This window comes from Cervus canadensis, chromosome 21 (genome assembly GCF_019320065.1).
Source record: "Cervus canadensis isolate Bull #8, Minnesota chromosome 21, ASM1932006v1, whole genome shotgun sequence".
Classification (NCBI taxonomy): Eukaryota; Metazoa; Chordata; class Mammalia; order Artiodactyla; family Cervidae; genus Cervus; species Cervus canadensis.
Window position 1 is genome coordinate 58,034,882 of NC_057406.1, and position 10,771 is coordinate 58,045,652.

The following is a 10,771-nucleotide window of genomic DNA, read 5'->3' on the forward strand; positions in this document are numbered from 1 at the left end:
GTAGAAGTGGGCATGGACAGAGTGGCTGAGGGGTGGCTTTAGGCCCCTCTCGCAGATACCATGGGAGCACAGCAGGGGAGAGTGGACTCTGCAGGGGAGGCCCTGGAGGGCTTCTCAGAGGGGGTGATGTGAGGTTCTGGCCCTACAGGGCGAGTATGATTTCACCAGGTTGGTTGCAGCAGGCGTTCCTGGCTGTAGGATCTGCATGAGCAAATCCTAGAAGCCACACAGGCATAGCCCTCAGCAGCAGCAGTATGACCATGTGCTGGTGGAACAAAGGCGAATAAAGCAGGCAGGCTGGTGACTGTGTGGGGGTGGAGAGGACTGAGCGGATGGGAAGATGGCGATGGAGGGGGGAGTGGTTCGCCAAGGGACTTACAATGTGTGGGTGACAGTTCTCCTTCAAGGAGCTGAGGCAGGGAAGACTGTCAAGAAGGCCGTGGAATGTTAGGGCTGGGGTTGTTTCTCTAAGGGGTCAGCAGGAGGGTGAGAATAGCCTGGGGTGGGGCCAGGGTGGGCAGGGTGTTGTTAACTTGAGCAACTCAGAGAAGAAGTTATCACTTTCCCTTTCGGTTCTCTGGGTATATCTGGGGCCCAAAAGTGTGTGGTTATTGCAGAGATGCACAGAAGGCAGCTGCATCTGCAGAGCTGAGAACAACTGGATCTTGTTCACACTCGGCCAGAAGAAGACTCCTGGGTAAGCAGGGTTTAAGACTCCGCCTAACTCCCCATCCTCAGGACGACTGTCTGAGAAGAGGATGATTTTCACTATTTTAAAGAAGAAGGGAAATGGAAGCTCAGGGAGGTGAGGTCATGTCCCAAGGCACAGGTTAAGCAGCGGCAGAGCCTGGATGTGGAGGCAGGTGTGTCTGTGTTCCTACAAAAACTTTCCTAAACCAAGATGACATAGAGCATAGATGATGTAGGTCTCACATCACAGTTTACTAGCAGAGGGTGATCTTCTGGAAAGTGCAGGACACCTATAGATGGAAATGCTCAGAAATGTGATAACACTGTCTATCAGAAAGAACTTTATCAAGACAGACAAAGAAAACAAATGGAAGCACTCCACCACAGGTAAAAGAAGTGTGGTGCTGTGTCTTCATGAAGCTGGTTGCTTCATGTCCCAGTAACGGGTCCCACACCTCGTATTCTAGCCAGGCTGTGCCCTGGAGGGTGGACGGAGCCCCTGAGGCCCTGGAGCAGGAGGAGCAGCAGAGAAGAGACAGGGCACCTGCCCACTGAGTTGAAGAAACTCCACACAAATAGACCCACAACCAGGAAAGTGCAAGATTCCAGAGGGGTCTGGAGAGGAACTGGGGGAGGCAGCAGGGGGAGGAGGCTTTGGAGTGGGAACTCTAATTACAGGTAACATTTCACCTGGTGAGGCAGGTGGGGAAAGGCATTGCAGGGGGAGGAGCAACCTGAGCGAAGGCCTGGAGGCTGGGGGCGGGAATCAGAGTCCAGGGAGCTGGGAGTCCTCCAGGCCCCTGGACCAGGCCCTGTTAAGTCAGGAGGGTGAGGAGGACAGGAGGAGGAGCATCAGGAGGGCCTGGTGATCAGGAGGGTGAGGACGGCAGGAGTAGGAGCATCAGGAGGGCCTGGTGATGGGCTAAGGACTCTGAATCTGACCCTGCCTTTACCCCTCCTATCCCTGCCCATAGAGTATGAGCTGTCCCACGTGGAGGGAGATGTTTGGTAGAATCTCTGTCTGCCCATGGGGAGGGGAGGGCTCTGTGTCTGGCCATGCGGTTGGGCGGGGACAGGCTTCCCCACAGTCCTCCCTTTTCCCAGAAACAGCCTTTCCAGGAAGTGACCGGGAGGCTAACAGAGGAGGACACCCCCGATAGGAATCCAGCAGAAGGTAGCACCGTCCAACATCCATACCCGGCTGAGGCCCCAGGCAAGGCTCAGAATCAGGATATGAATGGGCTGGAAGGACAAAAGGATAAGTCAAGGGTCATAACGCATTTGCAATTGTTTAATATCATCCAGGAGCTGGCCCTTCTGCTGGAGCCCTCTTCTTTCTGACTTCAATTTTCCTTCTCATGTTTCATGATTTCAATTGGCTGCCCTGGCTCCTGGGGTCCTGCAGCTTTGAGGCAGAGAAGGAGGCAGGGGAGCAGCCAGCTCTCCTCTCCCACCTGCTTGGAGGCAGGCCTCCTCTGTGAATACTCTCCCATCCACAAGGTCAGTGCCTCTAGCCTCTGCCACCAGGCACACTCGCTAGTGGACAAGCTGATGGTTACTCTTCCTGAGGGACAATCCCAGGCATCACAGAGAGAAGATGATAGAAATATTCTAGGATGGGACTTAGGGGAGGGGTTTAGGGGGAAGCTCTAAAGATATGGGGCTGCTCTTGATTGGATGCTGCCGAGAATTGGGGTCAGTTCCACCAGTGTGAGTCTCAGTAACTCCATCTATGGAGATGGGGACCAGAGTGAGGATAAAGGTGTAACTGGTAAAGAAGGAGCAGTCGTGCTTTTCAGCCAAGGGAGGGGTGTTTTGTGGGTGAGGGCACAGTGATGGGTGTTTGCTGTCTCCTTCACTCCTGCTCTCAGGGTGACCCTATGAGGTTGGTGTTCTGTGACAGCCTTTACTTCCAACAGGAGAAGAGCATCATCCTGTTGTGATATCAGGCCAGCCTCAGGTTGTCAGGCTTGTTTTTTCTTTCTCAATCCTTTATAAGCATTCATGTAAATAAACAGATAGGAATATACCCATAGACTTCAAGACTACTCTTCTTATTAAATTTAATTCACAACAAAATATTCCCTATTATACTTACTCTTCTTTGCACCATAAAAACAAAAGAAAGATATCAGCTCAGCCCTGTCCAACTTTTTGTAACCCCATGAACCCCACCAGGCTCTGTCCTTGGGATTTCCCAGGCAAGTATATTTGAGTGGGTTGCCATTTCCTTCTCCAGGGGATCTTCCCAACTCAGGGACTGAACCCACATCTTTTGCATCTTTTGTCTCCTGCATTACCACTAATGCACTTTTAAAACTTTGTCTCCCTTTTTGACCACGCTTTGTCTAAAGTCCTCTCATTTGAATAGTATTGTGAACTCATGGCCTTTCACAGACTCAGCATGGCTCAATGAAACATATTTATAGCAATCATTATCTTTTATTATAATTATTATATGTGGGTGCCCCTTCTGACCACTTCTCTGAACATCTTCAAGAGCATCCTTGCCTTTGCAGGAGCAGAGATGCCAGCCTGTGGAATTCACCTCCCCTGCAACTTATCTTGCTTCCTTTGAGTGGGCAGAAGCCCATGGGTGCATAAGTGGGTGGACAAGGGGCTGCTGGACAATGTGTCTATTTAAGGTCACAGTCCACTCTCATTATTCCGGTGTAACCCTGTGTTCATGCCTCCTTTTCTAGAGAACTTGGTTTCATCATCACAAACGTGTCTCCTACACTGAGAGTTGTCACAGCAGGAGTCAGGCTTATTTCTTGTTGGCACTTAATGCAACCACTTCCATCATTTTTAAGGTGTGGCAGTAGAAAACACACCATTCTTGTGGGTTATTGACTACTGTAAAGTGACTTCTGCTATCTTAGAGTTAAAACAATCCAAAGTCATAACTGTATATGGTTAAAACAAATCAAGTTGTACAGAGAGTTCTGCTCATTCCTTCCCAAGGAAAAGCTATTTCTTTAGATAGTTAATCAATGTCTTTAAATGATATTACCACATTGGGAGGTGGAATAGTGTGAGACTCTGTGCTCAAGAGACAGGAATCTGGACCTGGATTCTGGCTCTAGCACTAGCTGTGTGCTTTCAGTAAATTACTTAACCTCTGTGAGCTTTGGTTTTCTTCCTTATAGAATCATTGTGAGAACTAAAAGTAAGTGAATTCATACCAAGCAATTGGGAAGGTGCCTGGTGCAAAGCAGGGAGTCATCAACCTCAATCGCTAACCAATATTAGACACTGCATTTTGCCTTTTCTTGTTATAAAATTTTGATATTATTTATTTTCTCCTTACTGGGAAAAATAAGGGTTTTATTTATTTTTATAGATTTTCTTACATCCTTCCCCATCTTCTCCATATATCACTGTTTCACTAATTTTATATCCTCTATTAGGAAGCTTTGCACTTGTAAACATTTTGTTTACATATTTGTTTGTTACGCTCTCAACTGGAGCTACTATTTCTTGACTGCTTTCATTGTAAACTCCTCCTCCCTTCAGAACTTCAGCTCCCAAGTTCTAGAAGTGCATTTTAATTTTTATACTGATTAACAAGTACCTTTACTTCTCAGTTAAATACTCTGTTTTGTTTTAAAAGATAACAATCATTTTATAATGTATATAAATGAAATACCAACTTTAAGATTTTTTAATCACTATACTATACACCTGTGAATTCTAAAATATCATATATATAGATATATCAAAAACACTTCAGTTTTAAAACAGTATCCAAAATAATCAAAATGAGAAAACCAGGACTTAGACATACATAAGTTTGCCTTAGATTAAAAAAAAAAAATCAAACAAAAGAGTTCGCATTTTGTGTGACATTTTAATACATTTTTTTAGAGTTACCTTGTACTACATGCTTGTAGCATGCGCTTCACAGCAGAGCTTTAGTTTTTCCTGATGTTTCTAATTGGCTTCATTTTCACCCTTGCACTATTTATCTTCAACATTTCCTCCATTTCTTTCCAACTGTGCCTCATATGATACCAAGTCCCCTGTCCCCACAGACTCTGGACTTCTTATTCCATTCTGGACTGGTTTCTCTTGCATCTGATGTGTGCCCAGCTGTGATCCTTGGATTCCCTTCCGGCTGGCTTAGTGTTCCTGACTCCTGGATCCCACGTCTCTCTCTCTCGTGGGTATCCTTTATCTTCCTCCATAATTACACAAACACACCACCTTTTGTTTTTCCTTGCACCTCAACTTCAAGTAACTTTCTGAAAAGTCTGGTGAAGAGTGAAGGCTGCTGTGAATGTGGGATGGGATGTGGGGTTGGTGAGCTTGTCCCCTGCTCTCCCCTCGGCCTCCTCTCATCTTGCTGCCTCTCTGGGGCTCTGCCCAGCAGACCAGTCTTCTCTCCTGTGAACAGGCTCCCTGTTTCTCTCCCTCTCCTGCACTCCTCCTTATTCAGCTATCACTTCTCCATCCAGTGAGTCTTCAAACATTTGTTGAACACTCTGGTCTCTTGTTGCCCCCATGCTTGTCTTTATTAGCAGCAGAGGGAGAAGAAGGAGGCTATGGTTCTTGAGCCCAGTGAGTGGGGTGGCCAGTCTACCAGGGGCAAGACTTCTGACCTTGGCCAAGTCATAAAATTTCTGTACTTCAGCTTCCTTATCTGTAGATGGGGATACAATGTACATATCTCAAATGTTAATGGAATAACATACAAGTTACCATGTGTAAAGTTTCAGAGCCAATACCAATGCAGAGCAATGAACACAAACACAAGTCACTCTTATCCGTAGCTGTTATTATACCTGTAAGTACCTTTACTCTCATTTCAGTCAGGTCTCAGGAGGAGGAGTTGGCAAAGGCTCTTTTGCTTTCTTAAAAGAGTAGCTAAATGTCATCAACATTTGCTTTCCTTCCTCATCTCCCATGGCAAGATAGTCACATGAAGAACCAAAATAATTTTTTTTATATAGAGATCTGAGTTTTTTTTTTTAAAGACCACTGAGAATGGGAAAGTCTGAAAGGATGGACACCCTCATATGTTATGAGTGTGAACATAAACTGCTGCAATTTCCTTGCATAACAGTGTGACTCTAAGTATGAAAATTTTTTAAGCATTGATGCCTTCTGCTTTACTAATTCTACTTCTAGAAATAGCTTAAGGAAACAGTCTCTAATGTGGGTGAAGTTTAAGACAAGAAGAATGTTCTTTATTAGTTACATAGGTATTAGAGACAACCTGAAGTCCAATAGTCAGTGGAGGACAGCAGAGGACTGGGTACCACTTGGGGTCCTCAGCCACTCAGGGCAGGAATTGGGGGTGGGGCTGGTTGGACTCCAGCCCAACATCCATTGGAACAATTGCCAACATCCACTGGATCATTGAAAAAGCAAGAGAGTTCCAGAAAAACACCTACTTCTGCTTTATTGATTATGCCTAAGCCTTTGACTGTGTGGATCACAATAAACTGTGGAAAATTCTGAAAGAGATGGGAATACCAGACCATCTGATCTGTCTCCTGAGAAATCTGTGTGCAGGTAAGAAGCAACAATTAGAACCAGACATAGAACAATAGATTGGTTCCAAATCAGGAAAGGAGTGTGTCAATGATGTATATTGTCACCCTGCTTATTTAACTTATATGCAGAGTACATCATGCAAAATGCTGGGCTGGATGAAGCACAAGCTGAAATCAAGATTGCCAGGAGAAATATCAATAACCACAGATATGCAGATGACACCACACTTATGGCAGAAAATGAAGAACTAAAGAGCCTCTTAATGCAAGTGAAAGAGGAGAGTGAAAAAGTTGGCTTAAAGCTCAACATTCAGAAAACTAAGATCATGGCTTCCAGTCCCATCACTTCATGGCAAATAGATGAGGAAACCATAGAAACAGTGACAGACTTTATTTTCTTGGGATCCAAAATCACTGCAGATGGTGACTGAAGCCATGAAATTAAAAGACGCTTGCTCCTTGGAACAAAAGCTATGATCAACCTAGACAGCATATTAAAAGGCAGACACATTACTTTGCCAACAATGATCCATCTAGTCAAAGCTATGGTTTTTCCAGTAGTCATGTATGGATGTGAGAGTGTAACTATAAGGAAAGTTGAGTGCCAAAGAATTGATGCTTTTGAACTGTGGTGTTGGAGAAGACTCTTGAGAGTCCCTTGGACTGCAAGGAGATCAAACCAGTCCATCCTAAAGGAAATCAGTCCAAAATATTCATTGGAAGGACTGATGTTGAAGCTGAAACTCCAATACTTTGGCCACCTGATGTGAAGAACTGACTCCTTGGAAAAGAAAGCTGATGCTAGGAAAGATTGAAGGCAGGAGGAGAAGGGGACGACAGAGGATGAGATGGTTGGATGGCATCACAGACTCGATGGGCATGAGTTTGAGTAAACTCTGGGAGTTGGTGATGGACAGGGAAGCCTGGCATGCTGCAGTCCATGGGGATGCAAAGAGTCAGACACAGCAGAGCTACTGAACTGAACTGGTGGCTCTTCAGGCACTTTTGGGATAAAGGCTCTTGCAGAAGTAAGGAGAACCTGGTTGTGGGAGCTGTACCACCAGGAACTTTATCAAGGCAGAGACTGGAGCATGGTGAGCAACATCATTTTAGAATGAGAAAAGTCATTTACCAATAAACACATATCCATGAGTAATTATTTTCATATATTAAAAGGAGTAGAACTTAGTCATCACAAACCTGGGATCTGAATCAGAAAGACTTGGGTTCAAGTCTGGGCTCCGGTAGCAGGGTGAAGGAAATGGCAACCCACTCCAGTACTCTTGCCTGGAAAATCCCATGAAAGGAGACACCTGGTAGGCTATAGTCCATTGGGTCGCAAAGAGTTGGACACGACTGAGCGATTTCATTTTACTTCACTTCAAGGTTAGATTAGTCTCAGGAGCCTGCACATCATAGACACTGGATCAACATCACTTATTGCCAATTAATAACACAGTTGCTCCAACTTCATGTAATTTCCAGAGTATTCTTTCCTATCTGTTCTTCTGTCTCTGGTTTTATTACCCCTATAGCTTCACAGATGGCTGTCACCTCTGTGATTATCTTCTCCTTATACCCCAACAAGAGAATAGGACTCTGACTTGGAGGAAGTTGGACGGAGATGAGTAACGTTCCTTCTCTAGTGACCTGCAGAGCCCAGGAGACAGAAACCCACGCTGGGTTAAGTCCCTGGTGGCACTGGTGGCCGTCCCAGGGGAACCCCCCAGAGACATTGCCCCTTACTGCTCCCTGCAGTCACTGTTCACTTGTGATTGAGCTCACATTCTGTTTTCTCTTCCCCAAGGGTAAAGCCTCAGCTCCTTCCAGCCTGACGCAGACAAGGAACTGAACGGAGATCTCTGAGACCCCGCTGCTACCATCATGAGCTCAGAGAACCTCGGAAACCGCACAGGTAGTCAGGGGCCTTTTTCTGGCCAGTTCCTACATGTGACCCAGAATTGAGGGGGATTCTTCCAGTCAGAGTTAACCTACAGAGGAATCAAGAACAAAGAAGAGGATGGATAAGCATCCCGGGGCCCCCCAGAGGGGCCACGTGGAGTTCCCCCAACGGTGCTATGTCCACAGAGCCTCTTTCCCAGTCCTCTCCTTTGGGAGCCACTTGCTAGGTGCTCACTTCCTTCCCCACTGCCCTCTAGCAAGTGACTCAGAAGTGAGGCCAGGACAGCCCATGGGGAGGGGGACAGCAGAGAGAGTCCCCGAGGCCAAATAGGGCAGCAAGAGTAGGTCCCCCAGGGTCCCTGGAGCTCCTCCTGCCCTCTCCCTTGGCCCAGTCTCCTCCTGCTCCCAGACCCTGGGGCATCACCATAGACACCATTCCTTCAGCTCTCAACCTGCTGCCTACCCAGCTGCTCTGTGAGGGTCAGTAGACCCTGAACTGAACCTCAGTCTGACCTTTGCCACCTCCCACCTGGAGGAGAGGGGTGAGGTTGTTCACAGAATCACATCTGGCTCCACCCCTCCTCCACCTGGTTGATCCCCTCCCCTGCCCATCCTGAGTGTCTCTGATTAGAATCCGCTCACATGGTAGTCTTACTCAATGGCAGATGGTCCTAAACCCTTTTTTAAAATTAGGTGACATCAGTTTATAATGTTCTATAAGTTTCACGTGTACAACATTATATTTCTACTTCTGTATATGCTGCAGGGTGCTGCTGTGTTCTGTGCTTAGTCGCTCAGTCATGTCCAACTCATTGGGACCCCATGGACTATAGCCCACCAGGCCCCTCTGTCCATGGGATTCTTCAGGGAAGAATATTGGAATGGGTTGCCATACCCTCCTCCAGCTGCAGCATATTTACCACCAAAAATCACTTGCAAAAATCCCTATAGGTGTACTATATGGTAGAATGAAGAGATCCCAGGAGTTTAAAATAAGGAGGATTCAAAGTCATGTCTAAGACGTGTCTGACACTTGACCTTGGGTTCAGCCTCTGAGCTTTCTGCTCACTGGCCTTGGGCTGTCCCTTCTCCTGTCTGAGTCACACTTTCCTCTTCTGTGAAATAAGAATAATGCCTCTGTGTGTTCATGTACCAGGAAACGCATCTTACATCGTGTCCCAGCCACCCCCACCCCCACCATATATATATCTCCTATTTGCCTATATCTTACCTGTAATTACATAACCTCTAGATCCCTGAAATCAGACAGGGATTTTGGTAACTCATGCGAGCAGTGACCTTACCCTGTACTGATCTGAGGCTATTTATTGTCATTACATTCTTCTGTTTCACTGCCAAAACATGAAAGCATTCATTTACAGGGTGCTGCCAGTCTCTGCTAGAAGTAGTAACTAACAAAACACATGCCCTGTATTCCTTCTCTCTGTGTGGGTATGTGGGTGTGTGGGTGTGTGTGTGCGTGCGCGTGCGTTCAGGTGTCCAGTCATGTTCGACTCTTTGCAACCCCGGGGACTGTAGGCGCCAGGCTCCTCTGTTCTTGGGATTTCCAGGCAAGAGTAGTGGAGTGGGTTGCTATCTCCTACTCCAGGGGATCTTTCCAACCCAGGGATCGAATCCACAACTGTTGTGTCCCCTGCATTGGCAGGCGAGTTCTTACCACTGTACCACCTAAGAAGTCCTCCTTCTCTTTCTAAATGTTTAAAATTGTAGAATGCTGAAGACACCTAAATCCCAGGATTAGGTAATTATTTCTGGAGGTTTGAAAGTCCAAGATCACCAAGGTAGTTTCAGTTTCTGGTGAGACCTCTCCACCTGGCTTGCAAATCCTAACCGCCTTCTAACTCTGTCCTCACATGGCCTTTTCTTTCGGGGAGAGGGAAGGAATAGAGAGAGAATCTGATGTCTTCTTTTCTAATAAAGACAACAATCCTATTGGATTAGGATCCCACACTTACGACCTCTTTTTACTGCAATTACCTCCTTAAAGGCCCAATCTTCAAATACAGTCACTAGTGAGTTAAAGCTTCAACATATGAATTGGCAGTGAGGGTGGGGGAGACAGTTCCATCCATAACCCCAAGTGACTCTGTCAAGAGTACCCTAGATGACCATTGCTCAGGAAGATGAATTTTAACAATTTATACTAAATACCATTTTTTAAAATTTGCTCTAGAATTTATTGCAGTGACCATATAATGATAACAAAAGTAGATCATTCTAAAGGCATCAAATTAGTTTATTAATTTAAGCAAAAATATTTGACCCCTGTCACACACAGATACAATTCTGAAAGGTTATGGCCATGAACTGTGAGCAAATCCAGTATCCTTGGCCTCCAAAGGAGAGGATTTCTATCCAGGGCCAGAGATGAAGCTGGATCACTCAGAGCTTTTGTGTAGGAGAGTTTTATTAAAGTGTAAAAGGAATAGAGAACGCTTCTGACATAGACTTCAGTAGAGTACAGAAAGCATGCCTCCTTGCTAGTTTTTAGCAAGGTGTTATATACCTGTTAGCAAGCTGCTAATCAAAAGAAATGCCTCAAAACAGAGTTGCAGCAGGCTCCTCTCCCACAACATGCATTTTGAGATAGAATGGTACAAGTGGAGTCATCTCTGGCCATAAAGCAGTTGACATGAATCTTGAAAAAAGGCAGATTTCCA

At 45.8% G+C, this 10,771-nt stretch overlaps 1 pseudogene; it reads left to right on the plus strand.

Moving 5' to 3' along the window:
* The first annotated feature begins 589 nt into the window (after nucleotides 1-589).
* Nucleotides 590-10,771, plus strand: part of LOC122424046 — a 62,089-nt pseudogene continuing 51,907 nt past the window's right edge.